General features: G+C 43.7%; 1 protein-coding gene across 1 annotated transcript in view; it reads right to left on the bottom strand.

Annotated features, from left to right (window-relative positions):
• AGPAT4 (1-acylglycerol-3-phosphate O-acyltransferase 4) overlaps window positions 1-10,552 on the bottom strand; it is a 68,778-nt gene extending 58,226 nt beyond the window's left edge. Inside the window, exons 1-2 of the mRNA XM_058801752.1 lie at window positions 10,466-10,552; window positions 670-788 (exon numbers count right to left, since the gene is read on the bottom strand). The gene's annotated coding sequence lies outside the window, so the exon portion shown is untranslated. The remainder of the gene's footprint in view (window positions 1-669; window positions 789-10,465) is intronic.
• Between the last annotated feature and the right edge of the window lie 7,828 nt (window positions 10,553-18,380).

Genomic DNA, 18,380 nt, shown 5'->3' on the forward strand with positions numbered 1-18,380 from the left:
AGTCAGCACTGTATCTCTTTTTCTTCAGTACATATTTCAAGCTTTCATGAAAGTTTTCACTTTTATCTAGTCTTTGATTCAGTGTTCAAATGCTTTGTTGCAAGTTAAAAACAACCAATTGGATGATGACGCCTATTCTTGCATTTTGTCATCTAAACCAGATTCTTGGATGGAAGAGTTACAAAGACTATTATGAAAATATGCTCAGGTCAGATTAAGCAGTTTCAGTTTAGTGCCTTTTAAGTCAGTATCAGTTGCCATCAAAACCCCTGTATTTGGCACTGGCGAGGTCACAATTGAGTACTGCATCCGCTTCTGAGCCCTCACTACAAGGACAGTGAGGTGTTGGAGCATATCCAGAGAAGGGCAACAGAGCTGGTGAAGGGTCAGGAGCCCAAGTCCTGTGAGGAGTGACTGAGGGAGCTGGAGGTTTTTAGCCTGGAGAAAAGGAGACTCAGGAGTGATCTCATTGCTCTCTACAATTCCCTAAAGGAGGGTGCAGCCAGGTGGGGCCAGCCTCTTCTCCCCGGCAGCCAGAGCCAGGACAGGAGGACACAGTCTTCAGCTGTGCGAGGGGAGGTTCAGGCTGGACACCAAGAGGAATTTCTTCACAGAAGGGGTGATTAGACATTAGAATGGGCTGCCCAGAGAGGTGGTGGAGTCACTCACCTTGGAGGTGTTTAAAGGAAAGACTGGATCTGTCTCTCAGTGCCACGGTCTGGTTGACATGGTGGTGCTCTGTCCCACACTGGACTCGATCTCTGAGGTCTTTTCCAACCTCACTGATTCTGTGAAAAGAGCACATATTGCAGCACTGCATATACATCAGAGTATATTTTAACAGTGCTGCTGTACATGAAATACATAAGCAAAGCAAGTCACCGGAAGCCCCTGTGCTCTTCTCTTTTGGTCAGGGAGCACCAAGCTAGCAAAAGTGAGGTTGCATCCAGGTGTGTATTCATCTGCAAGGAGACTGTGTCTGTACATGCCACACCAAAAAAAACCCAAATCTGGAGGAAGAATTATCTATTTGCCTCATGCTTAATTAGGGTTTGAATCACTTTCCACCTCCCCCTAGAGCATTTTTTCCACTGCCCTTCTTTGTTATCAGCTGATGATAAATAATATTAAACTTCCCCAAGTAAAGTGTGTTTTGACCATGATGGTAACTGGTGAATGACCCCCTGTCCTTCCCTCAACACACAAACTTTTTGGTCCTATTTTCTTCCCTTGTCCTGCTGAGGAAGGGGAGGAAGGGAACAGTTTGACGCAAACCAAGTCAGCCAAGGCCAACCCACCACAATTTCCCCAAAGATTCCCAAACTGGGGAATAATTTGAGCATATCTTAAGATGCTTGCCTAAAGTTAAGAGAATTTAGGAATGTTTTTAGATTTTTAGAAGGAGTCCAGCATTACTGAGTTACACATTGTTACAATGGAGAGATCAGTCAGTCTGGCTGCTTCAAAAGCTGAAGAATGCATACCATCTACCAGCAAGATTTAGAATTTCAAATTTATATACCTGCTATAAAACTGACTTACTGTTTATCTTCTAGTGAGCAGATAGATGATTTGCATAACAGAGTGTCAAGTGAAGAAATAGAAGTATTAATCTGGGAGTTTTCAAATGGTTATTGCAGCATTGTAGTGCAATGGTTTCCCCTTTTCCTTTTTAAATTTTCTTCCTGCTGTGATCTAATGTAGGGAAAACAGCTACACAAACTCTGCATGCCTACCAGGACACAAGTCCTCTGTGTACACATACCTTACTTGCAAAAGGCATAGCAGAGCTCCTGTTGGACTCAATGTTTACACAGCAAGGTGAGGAGGATGACAGCAGCTTCAGAGAGGCATGCATAGTGTGGGAAGAAGCAGGAAAGGTGGGGAGCAACTGCCCAAGTTCTGGTGAGAAGCAGTTCAGTCTTGCTCTTTTTTCCAGAAGCATGAAATATTCAGGGAGAAGGGAGATGAACTTAAGCACATATCAATACAAAACTCCTTGGAGATGCAACATTTAGAGACTGCAGCGCTTGATGCTGAGAGGAGGTATTTATTTGGAAAGAATAAATCCCTTGAAGTTAAGCACTTCTGTTCCAAGCTTCTAAAGAGATCCTCAAAAAATACGTGAGGGTGAAGTATATCAGTTATCTCAGATGCAGAACATGAAATTCACAAAAATAGCACTGGAAGGCAAGTTGCTTCTTTCCAAAATGCCAAGTGCTGCTGTTCAACTGTTTCCCACACAGATTTCTGTATTTTAATACACTCATATATATATATATACACATATAAATATATATGAAGCACAATTATCTGCAATTTGCTTGGAAAAAATAAAGAGTTGCATTAAGATACTCAAGATGTAGATGAGTTTATCAGAGTTCAGTCCGAAAGTTCAGTCCTGGGGACCAGTGAGTCCAGTCCCTCTGTTTCCTTTCTTGCTTCATTACTTTAACTGGGTCCATTAATCTAACAAGTCACTTGCAAAGATTACAAGGGCAGCACCACACAAAAGTAAAACTTAGGGACTAAGCAAGAGAGCAGGACTAAATAGTAAAAAAATGAGAAGAAAGTGTACTAAGAATCTAAGCAGGATGTGGGCTATGCTGTCACACTAACAAATCAACCTGGATATTTCCTGAAAAATGACTGAGGTGAATAACCACAAAGGGTGTATGACATGCAACTACATCACATGCTCACAGACAATTTAATATTTGTTTTCATGGACAACATTAAGTGGTTAATCAAAGGTAACCAGACCCACATGTTACTGTCATCTGGCACTCTATAAAAAACAACCCCACTACAAACATGCTTGCACAAAGTTGCTACAATGACTTATGGCATTCTGCAAACGTGCAGGTGGTTTGTTAAATTACTGATTCTGAATGTTTGCAACAAACAAAGCCTTAGCAAATATAAACACACCTATATAAGTCTGTAAGCAGAGATGCTTTTGCATTTATGATACATGAAATTTTGAAATTTTGTACAGAACAGTCATGGACAAATTGGGGCAACTGTTCATTTGAAGTACAGAGATCAGAGTCAGTCTAGTTAGGGCACTGATCCCCAATGCACAGCCTAAGAAAAATCTCTCAAGGGTGAGATCCACACCATCAGTCCTTACACAGGAAATGAACACATTAAAAACTACAGAGGCAGCAGGGGCAGTACAGCAGGATGCTGCCACCTGCACTGTAATACTTACCCAGCATCAAGGGCACACTGATCACCTCTACACTGGGCATTTCAGGAACAGATACAACACAAGAGTAGCTACTGAGTTCTTCAGTGGCTGTTATAAAAACATTTCTTTTAAAAGAGCCCAAATAAATGGGGGTATGGAATAAGGCCGACAAAGGATTATTCAAAAGCTGGTACGAAAACAGGGCTGCTTTTTAAAATTGTGCTGGGAGTCCACACATTCCCTTGATAAGAGATAAGCTTTAGAAAGAAGGCTACTCCTATGAAGGCTCATAGCTTATGCCACTGTTTGCCCTCACCTTGTTTTAAGAACTATAAATTATATTCACAGGAACACAAAGAGCCAGCACAAGGTACAGGAACTGCTTATACAGTCTCAACAGACAAAATACTTCCCCTGCATCCAAACCATGTTTACGTGTGCGGCAACACAGAAACATGGATCACATTTACTTCAAAGCTTCAAATATTTAATCCTCCTGTTCTTACCCACAATCAGTTGCAAAGTTAGATTATAAAAGTATCGCCTCCCAACTCCAGTCCTGCAACAGCCAAACACACCGCTAACACATAACTCACCTTCTAACTCTAGTTCTGCAACAAACACATCTCTAACACATAAGCGGTTGTATCCAGGCAGAAGAGTTTCCTATCTTCTCAGCAGACTCAGTAACATGAGCAAGTCCATTTCTCTATGCAAGATCAAATCCTTCATGTGTGTAGGATTAGAAAGCAGTTATGGATTTTGTCCATTTTTTGCCTGTACTTATCCATCTCAGTTGACAGAAAAAGCTACAGCAATTGAGAAGACACTAGTGAAATAAACCTGGAAAGATCCCTGTTGCTGCTCCCCTCTTATGTCCCATGGTAGAGAGCTTGTGAAAGTTACACAGTAAATCCACAGAACAGCCAACAGCAAAACCACAACCTGCCACTTCCCCAGACTCCAGCTTTCAACACAAAATGGTACTTTTCATACTCCTTTGCCTTCTTGCCCACCCTCACATCTGCCTTGCAACACCTTTTTAAATGTCACACACAGGGAGCAGAGATGGAATGGACACATCCCACAAGGACCTTCAGCAGAAGCAGATGCTGCCATAGGTATAACTGCTCCTGTACAACCCAGGATGTATGTGCTGATCTAATGCACTCTGGTTTCCCTTCCTTTCTCCATTCCTCAAGAAATCCAAGTCAAGTATTCAGCAGCTTGGATGGTTCTGTACCATAAACTACAAGTTTACAACTTTAGCACCAAGTGGGCACTATTACGTGTGTGTGCACACAAATACAAGTCTTCCCTATTATTCTGACCCTTAGAAGGAATTAAAGGCATTGATAGATGCTACAAAGACATCAACTGGAAGATAAAAATCATCAGCATTGGGAAAAGGGTAACTCTTTCCTCACTTCCATATAAAGATTTCTTTATATTTTCTGATATTGTGATTTACATTTTAGTAATTTTGAGTAATGTCTTTAAGCCTTTTTTTAGGAGTCTAATAATTCCTGACCTGTGTGGCTTTGTTGTTTTGTTTATTTAAAAAAAAAAAACAGAAAGTGCAACTACAGTATAACATAGAATTTGTGGCAGCAAAAAATCTTAAAAATTGTGGCAAAGATTGGGCATAAGTCCCTGAGCTGAGAAATACACCATGGTGACAGCACTGCTGGTTTCAAGTGCGACGTCCACCACTGAGCTGTGGGCCATAACAAATTTTCTACTGTCCCCAAAACCCCAGTGTGACAACTTCAAACGTGGTGCCTCTCTCTGAGCAGCTGTATGGCCCCTGCTGGAGACAGCCATGCTCTCCTGCCTGCCAGGCCTGAGCCCTGCTGCCACAGATGCAACAGGTACATGGCACAGACCCATTCTTTGCGCTTCCAAGTCACACAGTATGAGCCAACAGCACTGACCTTCTCCAGGAGGGAATCCAAAAGCTTCCAGGACAAATCACAAGACATTGTTAACTGTGCAGGAAACAAGAAGTGCCATTATCTGATTACAGCTCCAAGTAAGCTGTTACGTTTTTGTACCTTCTGTGATAGGAGACAGTCTCCTTCAGCTAAGCCATTTGCATATTTTTAATTAATATGAAACAACATTAGTATGCTCTTTGAATACTAAGGAAACATTACACAGAAAAAGAGTCACAAGGCCTTTTTTTAACCTTTAAGTATTGATTTAATTTGTCTGTCTTCTATCATATGATGCTGAAGAGTATAAAGTAGCTGAATCTCTCCTTTATGAAAATCACATCCCAAAACTGGAAATGACAGTGCAAACAAAAGATGCAGCCACACCAAGACAGAGATACACAGGATATTAGTCCTTATTCATTAAATGCTGTTTAATGATTCTTTTTGTAAAAAATAGTTTAACTGAAGAATGAAGCTTCCAGATTTATTATTCAAATAAAACCAACTCCTGCCCCGAAGACCTAACATCCAGTACTTAGAACATCTTATAGCTGAGATGTGGGTGGCATGGTTCCAAAAAATAAGGTGCCAGTTTCAGTGAAAGGCTCAGATGTACCTACACAGGAAACAACCAGACATCCAGATGCCAGGTAAAAACCCAAATAAACATGGTGACAGCTTTACCCACATATCAGCAGCCATATTCTACATCGGTTTTCGCTCATCTCTGCCTCAGGAGTGTTCAGAACTATTTTGCCACAGCATGAACTAGGAATACTTTCAACCTCCTCATTCTGCCTGACCATCAGTCCCCTAACAGCCTGATTTAATTTGAGAACTTCAGAGAATAAAAGCCTTTATCACAGGCACCAGTAATAAAGGGAGGTTTCAGTTTGGATCCAATTCAAAATCTGTTGAAGTCAGAAGAAATCTCTCAACAAGCTTAAATTGCCTTTGTTGTTTAGCAAACATTATGACTCCAAAACAGCTAACTGTGATGTAACTAATTAATGATCCTGGATTCTCAGCACCTACAGCCAGGGCTAGTCAAAACCTTAAGCATCCAGCAAGATCATTCAGAGACAATGTTTGATCTGACTGCAATTACTTTACTGGATGGCAAGTGTGCAGATGTTAACAGCTTCTAAACATGCAGCTAGAAATCCAGGAACATTTTTATAAATTTTGCACTCAACTAAGCATTATATACATCAACACCTACCTGGATTTTCTACAACATCACTGAATAACTGCATGTACGCAGGTCCTTTTAAAAGCCTGGCTTTGAGCATTTCTCCTGCTTACTTTAAGTATTTTGAGATACTTTTACAAGGCTTGAATACAAAATGAAGCTTTTTTCTGTCTTTTTGGGTGAAATGCAGTATTTATGCACACACCCAGAGGCACAAGCATGTAAAAAACATGCAGTGAGACAGAATCACAGAATTAACTCCTGACGAATCACCTGTGACTCGAAGGGGGGAACCTCAAATTATTCAAGAGCAATTGTAGTCTGCTTGCAGGCAGAATGCTTCCAGACCTTCTGGAAGTGCAAAGCAGTATCTGCAGTAATACTATTTTCCAAAATGCTCAAAAACATGGTAAGAAGCAGCAAACTACAATGTGTGAAGACACAGATAACGTGGAGACAGTGAGAGAAGCAGGACACAGTTTAACTTTCACAAAGTAGCTGTCACTTGAAATCATGTGCCATTTCCACATATTGACTCCCCACAAATATATTTATTTCCCTGTCTTTAACAGTAGATGTTGAGTCTTATCCTTTTTCCAAGAGATGAAAAAACCTGCATTATCTGCCAACTGAACCAGCATGGACAAATCTTTACATCCACCTGGATCCTGCTGAGAAGCCATGACTGAAATTTAAGTTTGTTGGTACAATTAAAAGGAAATCTAGTGCACATCAGAGGTTTTTCAGATATTAACAGTCCTGCATGCAACTGAAATCAGCGTGCTTGTCTTTGCCTGCAACTCCTCACCTTCTGGGAAGTAAACCCTCTCTCAGTGACCTCTATCTCTGACTCCTTTCCAGCCTAGGACTGGTTAATTACCTTTCCCTGTTCCTGTTATTTATGCTACAGTAGAAACCTCAAGCTGGGTCAGCCCTTTTGCAAGAAGCAGAAAATGATTTCAGTGTAAAGCTCTTTGTGGCAGAACATAACACGACAGACAGAAGGACAGAAAGTCAAAACAGCGGCCTAAGAAGTAAAAAGGCTTTAAGTTCAAGGTCAAGAACAGACCATTAGCAGGACCATAACCCAGCATCTCCTGGTGGGCCCACTACAGTTGCTACAGTGCTCTGCTCAGTTCCTAACACATAGCTTATGTGCCTTTTCAGCAAATCCACTCCAGCTACCACACATTTTCTCACATTATCAAAGAGGGGTCTTTGCAGCATCTTCATCCTTGCCACAACACACAGTTACTCTCATTCATTTTAATTTCATCCTTCTCTGACCTTCCCTTGGACCCTATCTCCTTTCTAGTTCGAGGCACTGGAGGAAGACAGGGGAAAGCATGAAAACGAAGTGAGTCAGCATTTCTGAGCAGCACACGAGCATTAGTCAGAGCTGATCAGGGTACTCACCACAGTCAGATGTTAATTAGCCCAAGACCACCAAACAACAGACTGGTGAGCAAACTTTCCCAAACAGCTCAAAATGAATCACAGGGCAAGGCCACCCCACAGATAAAGCACTTCAGGGAAAAAACACACTCTCAGTTGCCACAACCAGTGCTGAAAGGCATCGAAGCACACAGGGTACTGGTCTGTCACATTTCTACTCCCGTTACTGAATGCCCACTGCATTCAGTACAGCTGAATCAAACACACCAGATGAGACAGTTGCCTTGACTGGTATAATGCTCTCCCTAATAAGCAAGGCCCACAGCTGCAAAAGCTTTTCCTGAGTAAAGTACATTTACAGTGCCTCACTATGCACTGTTGCCCTCCTGCTCCCTTATCAGGACACACTGACAGCAGTACTAGTGATGATATTAGTTAGGGAAATGGTGTTCCATATCATTGCAGGGGCAATTTGAATTCTTAAAATTTAAGACTAAATTACTAATACAGAGTCTAAGGGCCACAAGTGCTCATTTGCAACACAAGAATAGTACCTTGCTACTCTCAGCACAGCTGTGACAGTGTCTTCCTGCAAAAAGAGATTTTAAGGGGTATTGTTCCCAGTCTTCACCTTCCAGCAGTAAAATCAAGGGTACACAACAGAAAAAACAATCCACCCCTTTCAGCAGGGCAGAGTACAGCTGTAGGATTCTCATCCATCATCTGCAAAAGACCCTTTCTCCTACAGAGCTCCTGTCTGTTATGGTACAATAAGTCCATTAGACTGGGAGTGATGTACAACCACGACTCCAGGAGAACACACCTCACTCGAGAGAGATGAACACTGCTTCAGCACCTCTGCATTTGTGCTGGATAGAGCAAGACTTACTGTAAAAACAACCTCCCACCAAAATGACACCTACTGAGCTTCAAGAAACACAGTTAATTACTGTACTCTGGGCACAGCATTCTCTGTTCTGTGACTCTGAGCAACTGCTAACCTCTCTGTAACCTCTCCACTCCTAAAATATGTTATTTCCACCTTGTTGTGTGGCACTTACTAAAATCTGTTACAGTGCTTGCCAACAACACAGCTAAACTTTACTTAAGAGCAACCTTTATCCATAAGCAGCTTGCAATATGTTCTTTCTTCTCTGCAGGCTTCCCAATACATTCTTCCACATGAAACCTGGCCCTGATATCCATAAAACACAGTTAAGTTTCATTTTTCAATACAGCTTATTCAGGCATTAATGCAAAACATTAACAGGGAAGAGGAAAGCTACACATAATATTTACACAAATTTCTAAAGTGAGTAAATATGTGTTTCAATCCATTGTTTCTGGAAAACCACAGTATTGTACCAGATACAAGCAGCTAGAGAAAGAAAATAACAGCAAACATTTAGAGCACATCCACTATTCTACTGATCCATGCAGTCTTTACACCGAAGTAGTCCTGGCATATATAAACACACTTCTGTATGTCTACACCAATCTTATCCTCACATGAAAAGTTAGAGAAAACAAAAGGCCGCAAATTTCAGCTTAAGTTGTTTCACAACAGTTTCTCTATTCCAGCAGTTTTTCATTCTTTTGCTACTCACTCTAGTGTGAAGTCATTATCAGTACAAGCTGAGGCCACAATCGCCTGGTACAACAACTTCCTGGGCCAGAGGCATCATTGTTTTTAAATATATGCTTGGGTTTTTTTTGTTTGAGAGTTTCTGGCATCCTTCTACCTCATTGTAAAGCATTTCCAGTTTTCATGTAGCAGCGAGGCTGCTCTCTCCCACACAAACACCTGCATAAGGTACATCATTCTTAGATGTCTGCACAGGGACTTAAACCACTACTTTTAGAGATGTGTTAACAAAGATACGGACCAGAAGTCTTGGTGTGACATTGCTGAAACAGACTCTTTCGTGGGTTGTCTTTTCAGTCATTCGAGTGAGTGCTCACTTGTTGAAATAAAAGCTAAAAAGCATTACTTGTTATTTAAATAACGTTCGCCACACGGTATCAGCCGATACACCTTAACTCAGTTCGCGGCCATTATTTAATTCCGCTTAAACATCTTTAGGAACAGACGCCGATAGGTGAAAGGCAGAGCTCCTACAACACGTGAGCACGTCACCGGGGAGGCACACTGCCCGTCTCCCCGCCTCAGCTCACGGACTCCCGCCTCGACCGACCCGGGCCCGCCCGCTCCGGACCCCGCCGCGCCCGCTCGCTGTGGAGCGGCGCCTTCGGGGCGATGGCACCGGCCCGTTCCCGGGGCAACCGCACCGCCCGCCCCGTGCCCGGCCACCGCCAGCCGCGCCGGGCGGCCAGCCCCGAAGGGAAAGTGGAAGGGGCGGCACGCCCGCCCGGCGCGGCAGAGGGGGCTCGGCGGGGCTGGGCCGCCGTAGCTCCGCCGTTTCCACGGAAACCCGGGCGCGGGCAGAGCTCGCCACACAAAGGGGGCCCGCAGGCGGCAGGAAAATTCTCGGCGGCCGCGGGAGAAACGGTGCCGGTCCGGGCGGCGGGGGAGACCCAGCCCGGTGGCAACTAAATCAGGGAACTTGTACGCGCAGCCCACCGCCCGCCTCTCCCGCCCGCCCCGCCAGCGGCTGCCGGGGGCCGGCAGCGCCAGGGAGGGGCTGGCTCGAGGCTGGTTTGTCCGCCCGGGGCAGCGAAGCCGGGCGGAGAAGAGAGGGTGGCCCCGCACCTGCGGAGCGCGGAGGGCGCCAGGGGGAGAGCACGTACCTGGCGCCGGCGGGCCTGGGCACGCGTGCCGCGCTGGGGCGCCGGGAGCGGGCGGCGGCCGAGCCGCACCGGCTGCCACTACTTTGCACGCGGCGGGAGCGGGCGGGCGGCTCGGGCGGGGCCGCCAGGCTCCACCCGCCGGGCGGCTCCACTCCGGGAACGGGGCCCCCCTCGCCTTCCCTTCCCGCCGTCATCATGTCACTTCCTCCGGGGGCGGTGGGAAGGGGCGACCCCTCCCCGCACCGGCCTCGCCCAACCTTCGGGGCTCTGCCGGAGCGGAGCAGGAGAGCTCCCGCTGCCGCGGCGCGGCTGAGGAAGGGCCGCGGACTCCGAGGAGGGAGGGGGAGCCGGGCAAGCGGCGGCCGGGGGAAGGGGCGCGGCGTAGCGCCGGTCCCCTCAGCGTCGCCGGCGCTGCTCGGAGCTGAGTGCTCGTCATCCCTTCCTGGTGTAAACGCGGGGTGATGCGCACCTGTGACTGTCTGACCCTTCAAGTAGAAACCCGGCAACAAAAAGGAGCTCCACGGCCTGGATGCTGTGGAAAAAGATAAATGCCGTGGCAGCCATCCAAGCACCGAGTACTCTGACACACAATATTCAGTCCAGCAAACATTTGCTGCCAGGCTCTGATTGTGAGGTGAAAGGCAGCTTCTATGACTCGAGAACAGCAGGAACTGACTCTATTATAAACACCCAAAGCATTAGAAGGTGATGGTGACTGGGATGACACATCGCTGGGACAGCACTGTCAGCTGCTGAGTGTCTGGTTATAGCGGGGCTGGAGGGCTCCCGAGGCTGGGGGCTGGCAGGTGATGAGCTGGACAAAGCAAAGCCCTGTTACAGTCCCGGTTCAAACCAACCACATCGAATTCCTGTTTATCTTCAATGTAAGATGAAGGCAAATGAAACACTTGTCGTTGTTTAACTCCAGTCAGCAACTACTGGCTAGGCATCAGTCAGTATCTGCTGAGCACTTGTTTTTCCAGGGCTTTATTCCTCTCTTTCCTTTTCATTACATTTATCGTTATTGTTGTAATTATCATTAGTACTATTGCTCTTAGGGAGCAGCAATAGCAAGGCTGCTGCTCAAGGGAGGAAAAGCCTGGAGCTGAGGGTGGCCATGCCACAGGCAGTGTACTCCCTGGCCAGAACACTTTGCCACAGTACCTGAGCAGGGCAGTGGCAGCACTGACAGTCCTGGACAAGATGCAGCAACGAAACAGTTCTAAAGATTGTACAAAGAGCAGCAGACAATAAGGCCACAGCTAGAAAAAGAACTACAATGGGGTTGGGAAACAAGGCAGGAGACCAAACCAAACACACATGTATCTACTAGAAAGCTCTGACAGAGACTAGAGCCCCAGACCTGGGTTTAAATAGAGCTCTCGCCCATGGGCCATATGTGTGTGGCTCCCAGGTGAGGCTGGTGAGGTCTATCAAGATGTAACTTGATCTTACACTGATGTGCCATCAGTGCCCTGACAGGTTCCTGCTGATGGGGTGTGTTGAGTTTACTCTTCAGGAGGTCAAGATGTAGTCACCTTATTCCAATTTGGTCATGCAGGAGTTGAATCTAGCTCACTAGATGCTGGGCTGCTATGTGGTGAGAGATTGGTAAAGGGAGTTTCTCCAGCCGTATTTTAAAAGTATGACCCTGTGGCTGCATTTTGAAAAAGGGCTAATTTCAGGCAGAGGGAAAAAAAATTAAACTCCATGAAAGAGGCACTTAATTATGGAGAATGGCTGGGTTTGTAGCACAGCCATGTCCAAAGCATCCCTGACCACCTACCTGAAGTAGCTTTGTGTACTACACACACAGATTCTTGGGATATTACTCCAAGGTATCTTACTCAGCATCTAGGTAATATTCTGAGAGCCAAGAGTCCAAAAATCATCACTCTGATGTTGAGTGTGATAGTTTCTCAACATGTTTTACTTAGTTTTCCTTGAAACCAAACTCTCTGCAGCTGGTTATTTGTATGCTCTGATTTTCTGTGAAGCCATAATAAAAATCTGTCTTCTTGCTTTCATTAATGTTAAGCTGCAGCTGAATGTAATAGGCTTTATGGACATTTTACATGTGAAAAAACTTTCCACTGGAGGGGCAAATTCTAGTTTTGATACATCTGTTTTTCAAAAGACTAATGAGAAATATATGAATAATAAACCCCTCTTATTTAAGTTGGGGATTGAAAGGTAAGTCTTATGAAGCTATTAGATACCATGGTAATGACTGAGAATAAAAAGCCCATAGAAAAACTTCTGTGCTAAGAGCAGGCCTTGTTATATTCTCACTGAGTATTTTATAGGTGGTGGAACAAGGAGGACCAAAAGGAATCAGATTCTCTTTCTGTAAGCTCTGCCCTCCAGAGCACTGAATGGAGTATGTCTCAATTTTGGCATTCTTTGTACTGAGTGCTTGGCTTGCACCCTCAGTGCAGTTTTTTCCTTGTTGCTGGTGGGTATGACAATACTTTATTTGCATTGGGCAAGATTCAAGAGTTGAACCAGGAACTTCCACCAGGCAATGATGCGTCCCAGCTATCCATCACTGTGTGAAATGGGTGATTTTCAGTGAGTTTTCCTGCAAAAAAATAAACATAACAAAAACATGATAACAACAACAATAACAAACCAGAACCACAAAAACAAACCCCAAACCACCCTTGTCCTCCCCAGTCTCCCTGGGCAAAGTGTGCACTCCAATCGGTGAGGAAGCCAGCTATCTGTCATGGCTGAAGCAAAATTACCTGCTTGCTGGTTCTCACAGCTGCACCCCAACCCTGCTCACCACATGCACTTTTAAATGACTTGTGAATTTGACTTCAGAAATTTTATTGCAGGTAAAAGCTCCTGGAAGGTTCTGCAGGGCCACTTATGCCAGCGTAGAGGAAAGAGGCAGCAGCCCTGCTTTGGATGCTGCCAAGCTGATAGGGTGGATACTAACATAGGGATATACTGGGATACACTGCCATGAGCAGCTGGACTCAAGAAGTCCAGTTTGCTCTTGCTGCATGTCTTATGGTTAGAATCTCCAATATTTAATAAGGTGTGGGTTATAAAAGGCTCGTCTCCTTCATTTAAAAGCATTCATAATGGTCCTCTTCTGAGTATAATAAAGGTTTAACTGCAGGCTGTCCCTCATGCCGGCAATAACAGGAAGTCTTTCCTGTACTTGGCTTATCCGTCTTTATGAAAACTGTGGGAAAGTAATTGTGTCTGAGATCTCTGCTGCTTTTTGGGGATTGATTAAAATCAGCTAACAAGGTCAGCCAGGAATTATAGTAAGGATTGATGTGTATAGTATGACTGCATAATCCTTTCCCATTAGGAAACCACATGAAAATATCTATACATAGGTTAATCTAAGCTGACAGTTTATTTAAGTATGGAAACCAAAACTGATGCAATGCATTGTAGTAATGATAGAAGTCATAATGCAGCTGCAGGTGGACCAGTTTAAATAGGCCAGTGGCAGAGTGATATTGAAAATCACGCCCACTCCCTGTGTAATTAATTTTTCTGGGCAAGCTTTTCTTGTGTGGACTAACCCCAACTGTGACACCTGCTGTCTTCTTCTCTACCTCAGCTGTACAGTGGATCCACTGGTTTCATACAGGAACTCCCACTTCCCTTGAAAGAAGCCGCACAGTACTCACAAATGGAAACATCCTGTTAAAACTAGACCCTGTGGCCACAGTTAATTTTAGAATAGACTCATTCTTTAATTGAATAAGCATTAGCAAAAGAGCTGTGTGAGGCGAGTTACAGGAATTTAAGCTCCAGATTGTCCAATTTGACCCTTTGCAAAGTCTAGTCCTACAGAAAGAATACTGACTGAGATGCCAAAATCCGTTTCTTTGAACATATTTATTCTTTCAGCATGCTTTATTTTCTGCAACAAGTCTACGATTACTAATCAGTTATGTAAATTCTTTATAATTTTTAAAGAATACAATTCTTTTAGTAAATACCAAGGATCCTACCATACAAAATATTTTCCAAATTACTCTTTTCAAAATTAAGCAAATGTTTTCATATCTACTGACACCCACAAAATAAATACTCCTTACGCACGTGTAAATATTATTTCTGTAGCTGTTTTAAGTATTCAACTTGAGTCTACCTATGAGGAGGAGAGGATCCTTTGTTTCTCTTTACATATGTATCTACTACAAATGCCACAGGTTTGTTTTTCTTGTTTTCCTAAAACTTGATTAAAGTGAAGACTTCTGCATGGCCACTTTGGGCTGAAACTTCATGACTCTGGTGACTGGCTTTATACATACCTACATGTACAGGTGACAGAGCAGATGTTCTAGACACACACAGGCATATGTGCACACACATTCACACACATACACCCACCCCATGACAGGAGGAAACCTTGCAGCTCTGATTAAGCGTGGTTCAGAGTGTGACAAAACGGCGAGGGCTTCAATGGCACCTTGGAAATGCAGAGATGCAGCATCTGTTACGGGCATGGTCATGAGTGTGCGTGGGTGGAATTCCTCTCAGATCTTAGAGGGAAGATCTCTTTGCAGCTGCAAAGGTAAGGGTTGTTTAGATGGTACTCAGGAAACTGCAGAAAAGCTCAGATAAGGAGCTGCAGATAAGGAGCTCAGATAAGGAGCTGCAGTTGGTCTGAACACTTGGAAGCTGGAGTAGTACAGATGCTGTAAAAAGAAATGCTGTTTATGCATAACTGTTTACATCAAGGAAGCACGGCACATTGGCTGCTCTCCAGGTCTTCAAGGGCAATACCTAGTTTGCATATGTAGTTACAGAGACATTTACAGTCAGAAACAAATCACACTATTATTCTTGTTGCTTGCATATGTACATTTCCTCACCTAGAAGAGGAAATAACTACTTCAGTATGATGAGAACAAGGCTGCTTTATGCCACAGTAGTGTGTAGAGATGAGCTATGTGAGCCTGCCATTTCGAGCTTTGTACAAATTTACATAAAATGGCAATCCCTGCAATAAGTGGGCTCTTCTTGATCTAGCTTGTATTTAATTCTGTAGCAGTGTCCTCACCCTGTGAAAGCCTGAATCCTCACCCCACCCGTAAAAGACAGCAGCTGTAAGCCACACTTAGAGCATTCATCTTCATTCTGTCAGGTAACAACTCTAGGTCCATTGTCAAATTTACATTGAAGGTAGTGTTTGATTATCTGTTCAATCACACAGAATTGGAAAGGTCATTTTAAAAAACCTTGAAGAAGAGCCAGGAAAAAGACCCATCCTCATACATCGCTCACTGAATAACACATTACCTGGTGCATATCCTCTCACCAACCCCACACCATGCTGTCCATACTGGAAATAAAGACAGGACTCAACTTTTGTCTCATCAGATGTAGCTGTCTCCGCCCCATGTTCTTCTACATGCTGCTTTTGTAAAGACAGCTTTATCTGAAGGGATAAAAAGAGCTATTTCCAAAGAAGGGTCTACTTCCCAAGAAAATTATGGGATAAACCGTGGTTTGAGTGCTAGGAATAATCACTAAGCAACAGTCTTTATATAGGGTCTTCATATGGAGAGTAGATAAAATTTTTTCAATTTCTTTGTAGTCTTATGTATTTGAAGAACAGATTTGGGTAATCTTTTTTAATCTTTATACTTTAGTAGGGCCCACTAATGATTCATAAAGCTCCTACACTTTAGAGACATTGTGTGAAGTATGGTTATTGGTCACTCAAGGGTTAAATTTATAGTACACCTTATAGACTAATCCTCTGTGTCAGCAAATTTGGCTCCTCAAAAATTGAGCTAAGTGACATTCTGTACTGTTGCTTTCTTTCTCATAATGAGCAACTGATTGATGAAATAGATTTTTAAATAAAAAAGGCATTAGCTAAAAGCTAATTGGGTAAAAGCTGGATATTTACAGTTTTTGTAAATGTCTTGTTTAGGAAGGAAAAAACATTAAGGAATGAAAAAATTCAAAACATCATTTTTGGTAGTAAATTGCAGAAAGAGATTGCATGATATTTGATAATACAAAATACAAACAGCATTAGCAGCTCAGGACTTAGAGAAAATGAGTAAAAGAGCCAGGTAAGATCTTGTGTTGGTTTTGTCTTGGGCTGTCAAATATTTGTGATGTGAAAAATACAAGTGAAAAAATACAGTACACTACAGACTGCTTTATTCCACTAAATGGAGCAAATCTGTTCTGTGAAAAGAGTACAGGACACTGTATTTCCTCTAATTTCTTCCTGTTGACCTTTCTTCCCCACTGAAGTGATGGTTTAGGGAACCTGTGTATTTCCAGCGTCCCAAAAGGTCTTAGCTCTTCATTTTCTATAATTTGGCCTGATCTTGCTCCCAGTGGCATTTCCTTGATTTCAGATGCAAACACAGCTTCAGAACTGGCTATTGAATAAGGATACTGTATTAAGAAAATTCCTAATTTCCAGAGAAAAGGAAAATAGTTCCTGAATCTAAAACTCTTAGGTGAGTATGGAAACCTTAGAATAGAAATGTTTTTACATAAAATAGTTGAAAATCTCTGGCTTCTACTAATAATTTACCTGTGAATACTGATCACAGTGTTTTATACATGCATGGTTCCAATTCTGTATCATGTGGTGCTATCCTGCAGCCTGTTCATGGGGTGAAATTTAAATGGATTTGGCAGGGATCTAAGAAAGGCATGTAGTCCAGGGATACATTTTGATAGAAGCAAACTAGGTGATATTGCCACACCACTTCAGAGGTTCTCTATAACTATTACCAGACACACAAGATCAGGCCATTTCTATAAGAGCTTACTTTTGCCTCCAGCTGCTCCCATGTGATGTCTGTGTTCTTGACCGCCTCAGTCCTAAGCGTGGGTGGCTTCCAGCACACATCACAGCAGCCTCCAGGAGTGTTTCAGTGTAAGGGCCCTAGTTCTCTGTGGATGCTAGAAATCAGCCCTTCCATCATTTTGGTTTGAGTTGGAAGGGACCTTAAAGATAATTTATTTCCAACCCCCCTGCCATGGGCAGGGACACCTTCCACTAGAAAGGGTTGCTCAAAGCCCTGTCCAGTCTGGCCTTGAACACCTCCAGGGATGAGGCATCCACAGATTCTCTGGGCATCCTCTGCCAGTGCCTCACCACCCTCTGAATAAAGAACTTCTTCCTGATATCTAATCTAAATCTACCCTCTTCCAGCTTAAGGCCATTCCCTTTTGCCTTATCACTGCATGCCTTGTAAAAAGTTCCTCCTCAGCTGTTTTGTATGCCCTTTTCAGATACTGAAATGTGACAGTGGTCACAAGGGTCTTCAGGGTGAGAGAGAGGCGAGAATGTTGACCTCATGTTCAAAAGGCTTGATTTATTATTTTATGATATATATTACATTATGACTATACTAAAAAGAAATAGAAGAGAAAATTCTCAGAAGGCTAGCTAAGCTAAGAATAGAAAAGAATGAATAACAAAGGTCTGTGTCCTGGCAGAGAGCAAGAGCAGCTCTGCCGTGAGTGGTCAGTAAATCCAAACATCCACAGGAGACCAATCACGGATCCACCTGTTGCATTCCACAGCAGCAGATAACCATTGTTTACATTTGTTGCTGAGGCCACAGCTTCTCAGAAGGGAGAAAAATCCCAAGAAAGGATTTTTCACAAAAGATGTCTGTGACACTGAAAGACCACAATGAGGTGCCCCTGGAGCCTTCTCTTTTCCAGGGTGAACAACCACAACTTTCTTGGCCTGACTCCATAGGAGAGGTGCTATAGACTCCTGATCATTTTTTAGCCCTCCTCTGGACTGGCTCCAGCAAGTTCACATCATTTCTATGCTGGGGGTTCCAGAGCTGGATGTTGCACTCCATGTGAGGTCTCATGATAGTGGAGTAGAGGAGGAGACTCACTTCCTTTGACCTGCTGGCCATGTTGCTTTGGATGCAGCCCAGGGTCC

Source organism: Ammospiza caudacuta, chromosome 3 (genome assembly GCF_027887145.1).
Source record: "Ammospiza caudacuta isolate bAmmCau1 chromosome 3, bAmmCau1.pri, whole genome shotgun sequence".
Classification (NCBI taxonomy): Eukaryota; Metazoa; Chordata; class Aves; order Passeriformes; family Passerellidae; genus Ammospiza; species Ammospiza caudacuta.